This window comes from Sus scrofa, chromosome 18, assembly GCF_054392235.1.
Source record: "Sus scrofa isolate SSC_HxYL_T2T_F1_AM1 chromosome 18, Sscrofa_HxYL_maternal_Yorkshire_Landrace_v2.0, whole genome shotgun sequence".
In the NCBI taxonomy this organism is placed as follows: Eukaryota; Metazoa; Chordata; class Mammalia; order Artiodactyla; family Suidae; genus Sus; species Sus scrofa.
In genome coordinates, this window is record NC_139400.1 from 32021601 (window position 1) to 32038382 (window position 16782).

General features: G+C 37.8%; 1 long non-coding RNA gene across 2 annotated transcripts in view; it reads left to right on the forward strand.

Annotated features, from left to right (window-relative positions):
* Positions 1-16782, forward strand: part of LOC102164498 (uncharacterized) — a 137123-nt gene that overhangs the window by 23318 nt on the left and 97023 nt on the right. The window lies entirely within an intron of this gene.

Here is a 16782-nt window from a genome sequence, read left to right on the forward strand (position 1 = left end):
CCTCTTGGAGAAGGTGTCTTTAGATTGGAAGCTTATTTTGGAAAAGTTAAGTCAGAGAAGCCAGCCAAGCATCTGAGAGGTAAAATCAGGGAGGGCATTGGGTCGCTGAGTCTTGATTTTGGCAGGGCAATCTCGATTAGAGATGTGAATTTGAGAGTCATCAGTGTGAAGATGATGGTTATAGTCCTAGAATGGGGAAGGGCACAGAGGATGAGGGTAGCTGGAAAAGATGAAAGGTTCAATAACTGTTATTAAGAGATCTGAAACACAAGAGGAAAGGAAAAGAAAAGGCTGAGTGGCCATGAGATAGGAGGAAAACCAGGTAAGTGTGATGTCCTGGGGGCCAGAAAAGAAAGTTATTTCAGGATAGATGGAACACATAGCCTTATTGTGTTGAATGTTGCTGACAAGTCAAGTGAGGTGCAACTTGACGGTGATTATTGGATTTACAGATTTGGAAGGGTAACATCAACAAAAGTGGGATTGAAGCGGTGGTGATTGTATATAAAAGAGATGGTGGGAAGGGACTATACATTTCTGAGCAGTTTTATTTTTAAAGAAATGAGAGAAATAAAGTGGTAATTGGAGAGACCTGGAATCGAAAGTATGAGTGCGTGAGTTTTAAGAAAGTGCGGTAGAAGCATGTTTATAAGTTGATGGAGCAATGCAAAAGAATGCTTGTTGAAAGAAAGACTTTCTGGAGCAAAGTCCTTGAATGATAACTAGAATTGGCTTCTGGTGTACACGTGGTATGTTCCACCTACCATACTGGGAGTTTTCCCAGGAGCCATGTCTAGTAAATGTTGCTGTCATAGTTTCACAAAAGAAAACGGAGACTCAGGGAATGTGAGTAATTTGCAAATATAATATAGCTAGTAGAGGCTAGAGCTGAATTTCAAGTTGTATGCTACTCTAAATCCCATGCTCTTTCCACTTTCTTATGGTTGGAGAGCCAGTAAAATGGCAACTTTCACATAAATTTTAATTCTGTGCATATGCCTGGAGAAAAGTAGAGAAATGTACTAAGTGAGGTAAATATACTGCTTACTGATTATCTAGGGCTTACTTTGTACACTGCTTATGTTCTCTCTATTTTTTTTTTTTATTTATGCTTTCTGCTCTTTGGCCTCCAAAACACATTTGTTCCTACACAAGGGGAAGGAGAATAGCTGGACAGAAGCATGGTCTAAAAAAAGGCTTACTCTGGAGAGAGTTCCAAATTAGTGTTTTTTTCCCCCAAAAATAATATTTTTGGACTTTATCAGTGCATCTCATGCATTGTCTGATATAAAAGAGACATCTGAAAATGGATTCTATCCTGGCTGTATGTTAAGCTTCATAAGTCCTATAGAGTTGAAAGAAATGCTATAAAATATGATATTCTGGCAGAAAGATTTTCATGGGGCCAAGGATTGGACCTTATTTCCTATATGGGTCATTGAGTTTGTTTTGTTGTGATCCTTCTACATTACTGATTTTTAACCCAGGTCACAATATTTCCAGAGTTTGGTCATTGGTCAGATTACCTCCAGGGGAGAGGATAGGAGTACATCAGCATAAACTCATTCCTACAGCTGTCTGGGAGGTCAAAGGATGGTACCTGTAGTTGTTGAGCTTGTTTCTTTCCATTTCCATTTATTTTTATTCTTCTAAAAGTGCTCTCTACCCCATACTGGACAAAAGCATGCATAGCAATACTTGAATGGCTTATCCCATGGAGAAAAATTAGGACTAAGTGATTATGGTGATTATTATTTTATTAGTTAACTTGCTCATCCAGCTTTTTTTTTCTTTTTCTTTTTTCTTTTTTCTTTTTTTTTTGGTCTTTTTGTCTTTTTATGAACCTCTAGCATATGGAGGTTCCCAGGCCAGGGGTCCAATCAGAGCTGTAGCTGCTGGCCTACACCAGAGCCACAGCTACATGGGATCTGAACCATGTCTGTGGTCTGTGACCTATACCACAGCTCATGGCAACTCCAGATCCTTAACCCACTGAGCGAGGCCAGGGATTGAACCCGTGTCCTCATGGATGCCAGTTGGGTCTACTAACCGCTGAGCCATGGAGGGAACTCCTAACAAATTTAATGAGCACTTCCTATAGGCTAGTTAGCTCTCCTCCAGTGAAGAGGTATTGCTGCACAAAACTGCTTGAAAAAAATCTCTACTTTGTGTGCAAGTTACAGTCCACAGAGAGACAATAAACAGTGGGGACAGAGAGACAATAAACAGTGGGGACAGATAGACAATAAACAGTAAAGATAGTTGTTAAGTAACTGCTACAGTATAGTACAAGACAGTAAGTGCTATGGAAAAAATACATCAGGGTAAGGGGTGTTGAAAAGGGGGACTTATAGTAGTTATAAATCTTGTCTGTGATGCTAACGGTCCTAATAAGGACATGAATAGTCGCGAAGTGGAGAATGACTTCCAGATCAGCATAAAGAATTTTCTTGTGTCTTACGTGCAGTGTTTGCTGCTTTTAGTTGAAAGGTGGTAGTACCGATTCTAAGGCACAGCAGTAGGTGGAAGTTGGATGAACTTAACTGTCACTCTTTGAAATCCTTGTTTCTGACAGGTCACATATTTCAAAATCTCTTGTTAAGAACACTTTGAACATGTTGCTTTCTTGGGGATATTTTCATCTTTAATCACAGCCAACTTAGTGAAAGTAGGACAGAGCAACTAGAGATATTTTGAAAATAACAAAGAAATAGATGGTTCATTGATAACTGCTTGGCATTCTGTAAACTCTGAGTATTTAAAAAGCATCAATTGTATTTCTAAAATATGAGCAAGGTCACAGGCTAACAATAAAACTCTGGTCATAAAACTAATGAAACTGAAAACTGGTGATATTTTACAGAGCAGTAAAATGGAGAAAGAAGATCAGGTAATTATTTTTGTGTTTCCCCACACCTAGTACTTGTCAATGAGAAACTCCAGCAGAGAGACTGTCTTAGATTATTTCTGCATCCCCAGAGCTGAGCACAGGCTCTGACATAAAGTGTATTTGTTCTCAGGATGCCAGAATTCCAAAGAATCACTCAGTATACTTACTAAAAATATACACTAAGCTCCAGTCTATGGAATATACCTATACTAGTTATACTAACAAAATATGTTTTGTTTATAAAATTCAAATTTAAATCTGGCAAACCTAAGATATGATGAAAATTAAGAATGAGTATTCCATAAATCTAAGGACAGATTTCATAGCTATTAGATAATCATCTGCGTACATAACAAGGATCTGTGAATTAATTCAGTTTCTGTGGTTCTAAATAGACTAATTCTTTTACTTGGCCCAGAAGTAGCTTTGTTTATGTTCCAATGTCCTGGCTTCTCAGCTTGGAGGTAACTGTCATTAGTCATATATAGTGGCACACAGTAGATCTACCTACATTATTAAGAAACCTTTTTTTTTTTTGTTTTTTGTTTTTTAGGGCTGCACCTGCAGTATATGAAAGTTCCCAGGCTAGGGGTCCAATCCGAGCTGCAGCTGCTGGCCTATGCCAAACCCACAGCAATGCTGTAGGATCTGAGCTGTGTTTGTGACCTGCACCACACTTCATGGACACTCTGGATCTTTAACCCACTGAGGAAGGCCAGGATCAAATCCATGTCCTCATGGACAGTAGTTGGGTTCTTTACCACTCAGCAACAATGGGAACTCAAGAAAACGTAAATCAAATATCCTGATGACATTATTGCAGCTTCATTATCATAAATAAGGATTATGTCTCAATAAATAAATGGAAAATATAGCTATTTCAGTGTGTGTATATTTGTTTTGTTTTTTGTTTTTGTTTTTGTTTTTTGTCTTTTTGTCTTGCACCTGCATCCCTGTGGAGGTTCCCACGCTAGGGGTCTAATCGGAGCTGTAGCTGCTGGCCTACGCCACAGCCACAGCAACGCAGGATCCTTAACCCACTGAGGAAGGCCAGGGATCGAACCCACAACCTCTTGGTTCCTAGTCGGATTCGTTTCTGCTGTGCCACGATGGGAACTCCTATATTTGTTTTTCAATCAAAGATGCCAACTATTAATTTATTTGGATGGAAATCAATGTTCTAACCACTCTGTAATTCTTAACAATTCTCATAATGAAATGATCATAGTATTTTCTGTAGACTGGCTGGTTATTTTTATTCCTCAGATATGCTCACCTTTGTTTCGTTTTATATTCAGGCTGACTGATTTTCACTGACTCTGCTCCATTAACAGGGATTCCAAACAAACCAATCTTAAAAAGTTGTAGTTACGGTGGTGAGGAAAGGAAATGGTCCAAGATTCCCATGAATTTAGAAATGGACATTGTATTAGTTTTCCATTACTGTGTAACAAATCATCACAAATTTAGCAGCTTAAAACAGCTTCCATTTATTGTCTCACATTTTCTGTGGGTCCAGGGTACAGGCATAGCTTAAAGAGTTCTCTTCTTGGAGCTGGGTGTTGCAGTCAAAATGTTGGTTGGGGCTGGGGTCCCATCTGAGGCTTGGTGTCCTCTTTTAAATTTACATGCTTATTGGCAGAATTCATTTCACTGGATCTGTAAAATATGAGGTGGCTTGCTTCTCCAGGAGACAGAGAGAGTCTCTAACTTTTACTGTCTCTGACTTTCAGACCTCTTCAAAGGAATCACATGATTAAGTCAGGCCCACCCAGGATAATTTTCCTATTGATAAAGTTCATTGGCAAAGAATTTTAATTACATTGGCAGAATCCCTTTATCTTTGCTTTTTTTTTTTTGCTTTTTAGGGCCACACCCGTGGCATATAGAGGTTCCCAGCCTAGGGGTGTAATTGCAGCTATAACTGCCGGCCTACAGCAGAGCCACAGCAATGCCAGATCTGAGCCGCATCTGCAACCTACACCACAGCTCACAGCAATGCTGGATCCTTAACCCACTGAGCAAGGCCAGGGATTGAACCTGCAACCTCATGGTTCCTAGTCGGATTCATTTCCACTGCGCCACGATGGGAACGCCCTATCTTTGCCAATTAATATAACATTCTCACAGGAGTGACATCTGATTGCCACATTCTAGTGGTTTGAAGTAAGAGTGTTAACTACACTCATGGGAAGGGATTATACAAAGGTTTGGGTTGTAGGGGGTTATCTTAGAAATCAACCTGCTATTTTGCAAACAAAATTAACTTTCAGATCTCACCAGTTTGGGAAGGAAATGAGATAAAATTATATCTAAACTTCCCTCTATGAGATATAAATATGTATTTGGAGAACTAATGAACAAAAGAGAAAATGAAGTCAAAAGAGGTAGAGAAAAGAGGCTCAACTTTATGGTTCCAATAAAAGAGATTTTCAATGAAAACTAAGAGGCCAGAGTGTTTAATAAGTTTTATGGTAAGCATCTAAAATTCAGTGTAAAATTATTTGCTTATAGGTGGAATTATTTGCTCACTTCTATGTGGTAGAATTATTTGTTCATTTATATGTGGAATTAAAAAGAAAAGCTCATAGATATAGAGGACAGATTGGTGGTGGCCAGAGATGGGGGATGGGAGTGGGTGAAATGGATAAAGGGGTCAAAAAAAGCACAGACTTTCAGCAATAATATAAATAATTCATGGAGATGCAATGTACAGCATTATATCTGTGACTATAATGCTGTGCAGTATAAACTATAGTTTATATTTGCATGTGTATTGCATATTTGAAAGTTGCTAAGAGAGTAGATCATAATAGTTCTCATCATAAAAAAAATGTAACTGTATGGTGATGGATGTTAACTAGACTTACTGCGGAGGTCATCATGTAATGCATACGAATATCAAATCATAGCTGTACACCTGAAGCTAATATAAACATATGTCTATTATACCTCAATAAAAATTATTTGCTATAATGTTTTGAGATGTAAACCTCTACATTGTCCCAGAATCTCAGAAAAACTTGTTGCATAAAGGTTACAGATAGAGACTGAGAACTTATAGATAATTGTGATTCCTTGGATATATTTTGTATATTGGGGTTTTCTATCTTACATGTGGTCAGTGTTTTGAGTCCATTTTTCTTAGAGAACAAGATAATCTCAGCAGACTGGAAGTCTTGGGAACATTAAAAAAAATTAATTTATGACTTAACATATGTTTCTGTCTGAGAGGAGAACAATAATTAGAAATTGTCTTAGCCAAAGCTATGTTAAGATAGGCCATGAGAATATAGTTCATTGTGAAATGAGGGCAAGCAAGTAATCTTCAAGGTCACAACACAAACAAATCCTTAAGCTTTTGAAAAGAAGAACTTCGAAATGTTTTCATTGTATTTGCAAGTGGTTGCTGTCATATGGTCTTCACAACCCATCTAAGCACAGTTCCCAATATTACTTAATGTCGTCAAAATGCTGCCCTTCAGACAGATGACAGTTGATTAGATTTTCAAAACTGAAGTTTTCATGATAAAATCAGCTCAGGGCTCAAGTACAAAAGAAATGACATGAGTTTATATGAGTTTGATTCAGAGATTAGAAGATGTGAAATATTAATGCTATTTTGCAACATTCAACACCTCCTGAATAGAAGTTTACACAAAGTGAGCTTAAGATTCCTTCTCTTTGTGAGAGAATTGAAATCATACAAGAAGTATTCTATCTGTCACAATTAGGGAACATTTTGGTGTTTGGTTCTCAGGTTGGTTGAATACTAGGGATATTGTTAAGAGGAATGACAGGAGAAGCAGTATGTGGAAAAAACACTGGACCAGGAACCAAAAGCTCTTTTTTCCTATCCTGTCTATGTCTTGTCTGGCATTGGGTAAGTTACTTAGCATTTTAAGGGTTCAATTTTCTCTTCAGTAAAATGGGGACAGCCTCCCAGATGAATAGTGAATGTTCAAGAGGTTTACAGATTATATTACCACAATAACTTGAGTTACGGTTTTCAAGTGATTCTAAGCTAAGTAACTATTTTCAGTTTTTTAAGGAACCTCTATACTGTTTTCCATAGTGGCTGTACCAATCTTCATTCACACGAATAGTATAGGAGGGTTCCGTCTTTTTCTGAAACCTCTCAAGCATTTATTATTTGTAAACTTTTTGATGATGGCCATTCTGACCAGCATGAGGTGATACCTTATTGCAGTTTTGATTTGCATTTCTCTAATAATTAGCAATGTTGAGTATCTTTTCATGTGCCTGTTGGCCATCTGTATGTCATCTTTGAAGAAATGTCTATTGAGATCTTCTTGCTGGCAAGATATTTCTAATGCACAAGGTGAAAAGACAGGATAAGTGACAGAGCTCGTTACCAGAAATTAGGCTTCATCTTATTAGATCACAATTCTCTCATTTCTTTCTTCCTCTATACCAATCTCACTTTCTCTTGCTCTCCCTCTCTCTCTCTCTTTTAATTTATATTTCTAGTGGAACAAAGTATTTTGTCTAAGAAGGGTAAAATGATACTAAGAAATATTGCATACAAAACAGAGGTCTAAAAGTATGTTTTTCAGATTTCTCTCAGAACCTCTAAGAAAATCAGAGTCACCCTGTGAAAAACAAACAACTCTCTCTGGAGGGAGACCTATTCACTTAGTGGCGTCAAATCACATATTAATGAAAAGAGAGTGAAGTACGCTTTGTGTTTTGACCAATTATAGTCTCTGTCAATAAATTTTAAAGGCTGATTGTATTTCATTTCATGGTTTAGTATATCCATAATTAATCTATAAATAGCATTCTAGAAAAACTTACTGAGTTCTCTGCAAACATTCCTTCTCTATTTTATTCTGCTTTCTTTGCTGTCAGAACTGTTTCTTAAGCAGTTTATCTATTTATTTATTTCCTTTTACTTGAATGTCTCCATTAACGCTAGATGGCTTTGGAAAAAGTACAAAAGCCTTTGGCTTGGCATTCAGTGCCCCTCCTCATGTGGCCTGAAATGACCTCTGAGATCTCATTTTCGCACATGCATCTCAACTCCACAGATGCACTCATGTGATTCTATTCTGGTACATTTATGTCTCATTCTTCAATAAATATTCCATATCCTTTCACGAGACCAAGTCACTGCAAATGTTGTCCTTTTGCCTGGAATATCATTTATTCCTCCTTTTATGCCTGACAAATTCTGCTCAGGCTTAAGGATCAAGTGTAATTTATTTTATTGTGAACTCTCTGCTGAACACTGTGGGCAAGCAATTTTTGTTTCTTCTGAGTTCCAAGAGATAGTTTTAACTCCTATTACAACATGTGCTACATTGCAGTACAATTGATCTGTTTCCATATTTGACTCTTCTGTGAACTATAAGTTCATTTGGTACCAGGACTCTCTAACTCATTGTTAATTCCATGGCACATGATATGGTATTTGTAACCAGCAAATAATCAATAAATGTTTGCTAAATTAAATTGAAGCTCCAGAAACTCTATTCTTTTCACTTAAAAACTTCTCAGATTGATTCTTTTTTAAAAAAGCTTTACTTTTCTAGTAAATATTTTGAGTCATGATTTCACGTTCTAGGTATGATGCAGTGGGTTACGGTAAGCCCATACTCCTACTGTAGCAATGTGAAGAAGGTAGATAAATTACAAAAATCGTAGTGTTAAAGGTCTCAGAAATCTGTAGAATCAGTAAGGACTAGGTGGAATAAAATTATAAAGAGGGTGGAATTCCCTGGCGGTGCATTGGATTAAGGATCTGACATTGTCACTGCTATGGCTCAGGTTGCAGTTATGGTCCAGGTTCGACCTCTGGCCCTGGAACTTCTTCATGCTGTGAGTGTGGCTAAAAAAAAAAAAAAAAAAAAAAAAATTGTAGAGAGGGAAACTGTATACAGATGAACTTTGGGTCACCAGATATTTTTTTCTTGCAGAGCTATTGCCAATTCTGGTTTGAGCTGAGGGTCAGGGTTGGCCCCTCTCCTGGGGAAAGAAAAGTAAGTCCTTTTGCCGTTTTGTGGATATGGAGCTGCAAAATGGAATCTTGAGGAACCACAAACATATGTAATCAGCAGTGACCGAGTTTAAGTTCCCATGGAATATTTACCAAAATTAACCATCTCATGGGCCATTAGGATCTCTAGAAATTTCAAAAGACTAGAATAGCTTAGAGTGTATTCTCTGATCACCATGCAATTAACTTAGAAGTCAGTAATAAAATAACAAGAAAAGCCCCATTGCCTGGAAATTTAATAATATATCTCATATATGGATCATATAGGAATCGAATGAGAATTTGTTAGATTCTAGGGTTCTGGTAATGTGTTGGTTCTTGACCTGGATGCTGAATATACAGGTATAATCAATTTGCAGAAATTTAGTGAGTGATACAATTATTTAAGTCTTTAATAAAAGGCTTAAAAATAAGCAGATGCAAGAAAATATAAAAATTACTATTAGTGTATTGTCCTGTATATAGTGGCTTTAGAAAATTATGTCTTAATCACTGAAATGAATCAACCCTGTCTACCATGAACACCCAATGGGGGTTGAGGCCTTTTCAAAACTTTTTCAAAAGGTTTTTAACTTTTCATTTCCATTAGCCACACATATATTCCAAGGTCAGTCTTTGAAATTTGTGGAATGTTGTGAGAGAACAAAAAATGGTGATTATAGTGTCTGATCAGCTCAACTGCTGGGTGAACTTGTTTGGATAATAAATGGGGAGAAGTGAGTGTCCAAGTCTGGTTCTACCAGGTAGGAGTCCCTAATCCATTAGCCAAGAATTTGATTTTTCCCTACCTCCAAAACACACTTTATTGTTTGTCTAGAGGGACCTGGAGAATGATGCTATTAAAGAACTCCCAGGGAATGCTAGTGACTCCAGAAACTTTAGCAGAGTTCTGCTCTAACACTTGTTTTGAAAACACAAATTTGTTCCAATGCAACTGATATAGAAAGGACCAATTTAAGCACAATGCAAATTTCAAATTTTATGTTGTCTTATGTGCAATTTCATGAGAGATGATGGGAGACAGCCTAGTAGGTGCAGAAAATTACATGTAGCTGAAGCAAGATGCATAGAAATACAGAAAATTCCCACAGGCACACACATCAAATATCTACGGGTTCCCTCAATCTCTTTGTACTTTTAGACTGCCTACTCATGTCTGGTGCTATAACTTTCCAATTTAAGGAAATGCTCCTTTCACCACTTCACAAAAACTTGCAAGCTGGGACCCCTCCAATGCTCACAAGCAAACTTAACATGACTTTCAAAGTAAAGTGTTGTCATAGTTATTATGCTACCTATGAATTTTTGAACCATTGAACATATATAAAACTTTTACCACTTTTATCAGACTCCATATTTATATATATATGTGTGTCACTGTGAAGTTTGTAGTGTTGTAGTCCTCACCCATTTTCCCACAAGCCCTGTGGTTTTGTGAGTTTTTTGCACAGTGTAGTGATTTTTAGGGATATATATGTTGTATTATAGCAAAACTGACTGCCCATAAAATTCACCAAAAGTCAATCAGTGCAAATTTTGCGCAAAATTTATCTCAAGGCAGTTGAAACAAAGCGTGGCTTTGGACTCCTCTTAGAAATGAAATCAGTTATTAGGTATGTAACTCTATACCCCAATCACGTGTGTTTCGAAATTCTTTTACTCTCAGGATACACCTTTACCACTGTGTTGCACTGCTCTTTGCATAAAACATAAAGATTTTTAAAATTACTGATTTTCTACGTATTTATCCAAAAGATTAAGAAAACTGTTAAAAGCATTGTGCCTGAACTAATCAGTTCACGCCTCTTCTAACAAGAGCTTCCTCCTTCCCTTTGGTGATGGCAGATGTTACAGACTGCAGTGAAGTGTGTTAACATGGATGTTAGCAACATGGGATTTAGAACTGCTAGAATGCAGTAATACAAATAAAGAATATGCTCTCATAAGAACAAAATGGTAGTTTTAAGGCAGTGGTGAAAATTTTGATTTGCTTTGGGATGGGTAAATATGTTCTTAATGAGGTATTTGGAAAATACCCTTTCATACGGAATAAGTTCTCTGTAATATGGGCTGTTGAATGTCATCTGATGGGAATAGAATGAAGAAGAGCACTTTTTAGAACCAGCTTTATTTGACATTGATTGCCACAAAAGGCCTGTCTTGTGAAGAACATAGAGTCTGCACCCCAAACTCCTTATCCTGACATGAACAACAATAATAACTAGACGCAAAGTTCAAAAAAGGAGCTAAGGGAGTTCTAGTGTCTGACAGCGTATGCATCTAATGACTGAGATGTCACCAGAAGTCTGATTATGTTGGAGGGAGGGAGGAGGAGGGAGGTGATGAGATGGCAGTGCCTAAAACAAAGAATAACATTGTCTCTTTGTATCTGGATCACTGTTCTTTGGATCATGAGGGAATCCACAATGTGAATTAACTCTTTCCCCTGTTGGAGCAAGAAAAGTGTTGCTGCTAGATAAGCCATTGTCACTTGATGCTTGGTATGAATATGGTGATGGTATTTATCTTGTTTGTTCACAGAAAATATTTCATTTTATTTTATTTTTTGTCTTATTAAAAGGGCCGCACCCATGGCATATGGAGGTTCCCAGGCTAGGGGTCGAATTGGAGCTGTAGCTGCTGGCCTACACCACAGTCACAGCAAAGCAGGATCCGAGCTGCGTCTGCAACCTGCACCACAGCTCATGGCAACACTGGATCCTTAACCCAACTGAGCAAGACCAGGATTGAACCTGCATTCTCGTGGATGCTAGTCAGATTCATTTCTGCTGAGCCACGACGGGAACTCCAGTTCATAGAAAATATTTTAAATTTCAAACCATTTCATTCAGTTTGAAGTCTCTACCTGCTCTTTTGGGATACAGATAGGAATGGTAGAACTAAGTCATTTTTTCTGACTCATCTCTTTCAATCCTGGCCAAAACAAGAGGAACAGAGGCTACAGCTGTGGAGAGTACAGCCAGCCCCTCTCCCTTCAGGGGGCAGATTCCAGGACCCTCAAGGATTCCACAGAGGCTTTAAGACTCACCTTTGTCAATCTTCGGCAGGCTATTTTCTGTTCCCAAGAAAAAAAGAGTCAAGTAAATGGGCTTCAAAAAGAAAAAAATAAAAATAGAAGAGTCCTGTTTTAAGGGACCCAGGATTACTGAAAGGCTGCTTTGGTAAATGGCTTTGGTGGGTGAAAGAGTGGAATTCTCTAGACTGTGCAGTTTTGAATTACCTGCTCATGTGTGCTATGAGAAAGAAAAGCCTGATTTTCCTCTTTGCCCCTGGCAAGTCTGTGTACTTCTAAAGGTCAGAAGTGAGATTAATAAGGGTAGACATAAGCAGAGTTTCCAAATTACCTCTTTACCCGTATATCATTCATGCATTATTCATCAGCTCTTCTACTGTGTGCTGAGAAATGGGATAAGCACTGGGGAACAAAGACAAGTATGACATGGACCCTGTTCTGAAGGAGTATCGTCTAGTGGAGAATAACAGGCAGGAAAACAAATAGCCATAACATGTTGTGGGGACCCTGAGAAAGTCAGTGACAGCAAGAATAGTCTAGTTATGTCTACCTAGAACACGGGTCTTTAAACTTTCCTTTTCCTCTGGACCCATTTAGCATTTGACAAAGTTTAAGTCCCTAAGTTCCAATTTCAAGCAAATGCTCAACAAAATATTTATTAAATGTAAAATTAAATGTGACAGTATTTGAATCAGAAGTTAAATTATAGAGCCATAGGTACTGCCCTAATTCCTAGTATATTGAAAAGAAATTGAAGCATATTGTTCTTAGTTGCTCTGAAAATGCCAGGGTGCAGGCAAAAGAGTCCCAAACACCTGTTCTTTCTTAGCTTTGCAAACAACTAACTGTGAAATCTTGACCAAATCACTGAATTTTGGCCCAAGTTTTCTTATAGGGAAAATGAGAAAGTCCCCTAGGCAGTAATGATTACAGAAAAACTCAAAGACAAGACTAAAAATAGAAAAAAAAATCAAAAGTGTAAATCTGAATAGTATTTTTCTGTGTATAAACAAACTTTAGAGAGCAACTGGATGATTCGTACCTCCCTAGGAATTCAAACCAAATTGGGAGCCAGATGGTTGTTACCCGCAAACCCCACATGAGCTGAATCTCAGGAAGCCCATCTGCTTGAGTTCCCCCAGTTTCCACATGGAAGTAAGGATCTCTAGATATTCATAATCTGGTGAGTCATTTCATCGTCCTTCTTTTCTCATGAATGCCAGAGAAAATTTCTCCAGAGGAAATAAGAAATCTAAATTCTGACTAGTGTCCCTGGAGTAAGCGGTAAATGGTTCTTATCATGAATATCTGCAGAAAACTCTTGAAGAGTACAAGGTAACATTGTGTGCATTTTACAAATTAAATCTTATTCCCTATGACAGCTACTCAGGACTTCTAACCTTATTGTTCAAACCAGCTTCCCGTTTATCATTTCCTCTCCTGTCCAATCCATCAGAATGCACTGCCGGATAAATCTTTTAAAGCAGTTCAGTCCAATAGAACGTTCTGTGATGATAGGAATGTTCTGTATCTCTCCTGTCCAGTACGGAAGCTGCTGGCTGTTGGACACTATTGAGCATTTGAAAGATGGCAAATAACTGAAGAGCTGAATTTTTCATTTAATTTTGATTAATTTAAATTTAAACTTAGGCAGCTACGTGTGCTGGTGGTGTCTGCATTGAACATTGCAATTCTCAAGCACAGCCTTGACCATGTCCCTCCTCAACTCAAAATGTTCTGTAGCTTTGTTCTGCCTAAGAGGTACCATTACAGTATCTCAAGCATGCAAGAAATTCTCTAAACTGTTCTCAAACATTGCTTTTTATGCAACCAGTATTTCATCCAGAGTGAAATATTTGCTATTCTCAAATCTATCTTGTTTTCCAGCAGTCACATTTTCCTTATGATTTTTTAAAATGAGAATTTTGTTCATTTATTTAATTATATCTGATGTTGAACTAGCTCAGCTCAATTTTCCCCACCTTTGTAAGGTCTTAATCATATTCATATCTATTGGTATCTCTCATGCTCATGAAATCTCATAGCCCTTTCTTATGACATTCAGTACATTTTACTGTATATCTTAACTATCTGCGTGTATATATTAAGTTCACTATTCTATCCTGATACAGTTGCCCATGTCTGATTTATCCTTCCTGGCTCTTTTCACAAAGAAAAAAATATAAATTAATAATTAAGCAAGTGTCAGTAGCATTGGGTTTATTTTTTTTTATTTTATTTTTATTTTTTTTTGGTCTTTTTTTTTTTTTTTCTTTTTCTTTTTTGCTATTTCTTTGGGCCGCTCCCATGGCATATGGAGGTTCCCAGGCTAGGGGTCCAATCGGAGCTGTAGCCACCGGCCTACACCAGAGCCACAGCAATGCGAGATCCGAGCCGCGTCTGCAACCTACACCACAGCTCACGGCAACGCCGGATCGTTAACCCACTGAGCAAGGGCAGGGACCGAACCCGCAACCTCATGGTTCCTAGTCGGATTCATTAACCACTGCGCCACGACGGGAACTCCAGCATTGGGTTTAAATCCCAGTTACTTGAACTACTATCCATGTAATTGATTATCACCATCACCATGCCAGGCACAGAGGAAGGACTCAGAAAATGCTAGCTAATTCATAAATGCTAAATATTTAAGTTAGGGAGCTCCCTTTGTGGCTCAGTGGTTAATGAACCTGACTAACATCTATGAGGATGCGGGTTTGATCCTGGCTTCACTCAGTGGGTTAAGGATCCAGCATTGCCATGAGCTGTGGTGTAAGTCACAGAAGTGGCTTGGATCCTGAGTTGCGGTGCCTGTGGTGAAGGCCAGCAGCTATAGCTCCGATTCGACCCCTAGCCTGGGGGCTTCCATATGCTGCAGGTGTGGCCCTAAAAAATATAAATAAATAAAAGATTTAAGTTAAAGAATTTTCATAGGTAGTTTGTCAGAGTTGCTTTTGATGCACAAACAAAAGTCCATATTCTTTAACTGAAAGAAGCACACGATCAGCACATTTCTTATTCTCCAAGACCGAGTGTGATAGAAAGAAGCAGGAAGAAAAATTCTTGATCTATACTCACCTCTCTCTCTATCACTAAAAGTAGAGGTTGGGGCAAAACCTAGCCCCAGGGCAGGACCAACAGCAGATCATCCTGAAAGCTATTCTTTGGTAAAGGCAACCCTGCATTGAGAGCAAACATGTGGTTTCCTGCCCTCCTTCACTGTGTTCCCATGCCAAAACGCACTGTTGGCAGCACCAGGGTTGAATGACTTACTTTCTTTGGCCCTGGGCTTGAAAGGAATTATAAAGTTACATGGGTAAAAAGGGAAGAGAACAGATTGAAGGGAATCTGCCCTTCTCAGCATTTGAGAGTACTCTTTGTTCTCTGCTTTTGGACATTAATCTTCCGGGTCTTTAGGCTGATTTTTCCACAGTGGTTGAAACCAAATGCTTTTAAAACTCTGCAGTGGAGAATTTTAAAGGTTTTCCTACTAAAATATTGGTGATTATGTTTAAGTCGCCAAGTTCTTGATTCAAAAATATTTGCGAGGTTACTTGAACTCGTTTTTTATTTTTATTTGTTTTTTTCCTTTTTTAAAGTTCAATTGAAGCATAGTTGATTTAGAATGTTGTGATAATTTCTACTGTACAACAGAGTGATTCAGAATTAACTTCTAACCTACTCTTAGCAATTGATAATGGCCGATCTGCTTTAATGACGTAATAAGATATAAATTGTATGGGTTTGAATCCTAGTTTGCTGTTTTCTTACTCTGTAACTGATCTTCTTACCTATTAAAGTCAGCTCCTTCTAGATTCAAACATGAACTAGAACACTTACAAACTCTGGTCTGCATGTTTCCCACAACTGCGTGTTTCTTCATTTATGAAATACACTTTAAAATAATAATTCCTACTTCTCAAGAATGTGGTTGATATGAATTGAATTAGATAAAATGAATAAAGTTTGCACAGTACCTGGCACATAAAAAAATACTTAATATATTTAACTACCTTCCCTATGTGGTTTGTACTAAGGTAAATACTATAAATTATTAAAGAACTGTTCCTTCTTTGACTGGGCCATTATAACCCCTCCACATATTTTTAAAAATATTTCATTGTGAAATAATTTTCAGCTTACCCAAAAGCCACACTGTTAATACAATGAACTCCATGCACCATTTATCCAGATTCAAAAAATTTAAATATTTTGTTTCATTTACTTTATCACAAGTACTCTCTCTTTTTTTTTTTTTTTGTCTTTTTGCTATTTCTTTGGGCCGCTCCCGCAGCATATGGAGGTTCCCAGGCTAGGGGTCTAATCGGAGCTGTAGCCGCCAGCCTACGCCAGAGCCACAGCAACGCGGGATCCGAGCCGCGTCTGCAACCTACACTACAGCTCACGGCAACGCCGGATCGTTAACCCACTGAGTGAGGCCAGGGATCGAACCCGCAACCTCATGGTTCCTAGTCGGATTCGTTAACCACTGTGCCACGACAGGAACTCCAGTACTCTCTTCATATATTATACATCTACATGTGTATATGTATATATGCATATATGTATTTTTGAGACATCTGAGTGAAAATTGCACACATCATACCTCTTTTTTTACTTAATTTTTTTATTACTCAAACAAATTTATCACATCATACCTCTTTATCCCTAAATACTTCAGTGTATATTTCCAAAGACCAAAAATATTTTTTCTGACACAACTACAGAACAGTTATTAATTCAAAGAATTTGATATTGACACAAAATGTTTATCTAGTATGTAGTCCATAATCCAATGTTGTCACTTGACCCAACTATATCCTTTACAATCCTTTTTCT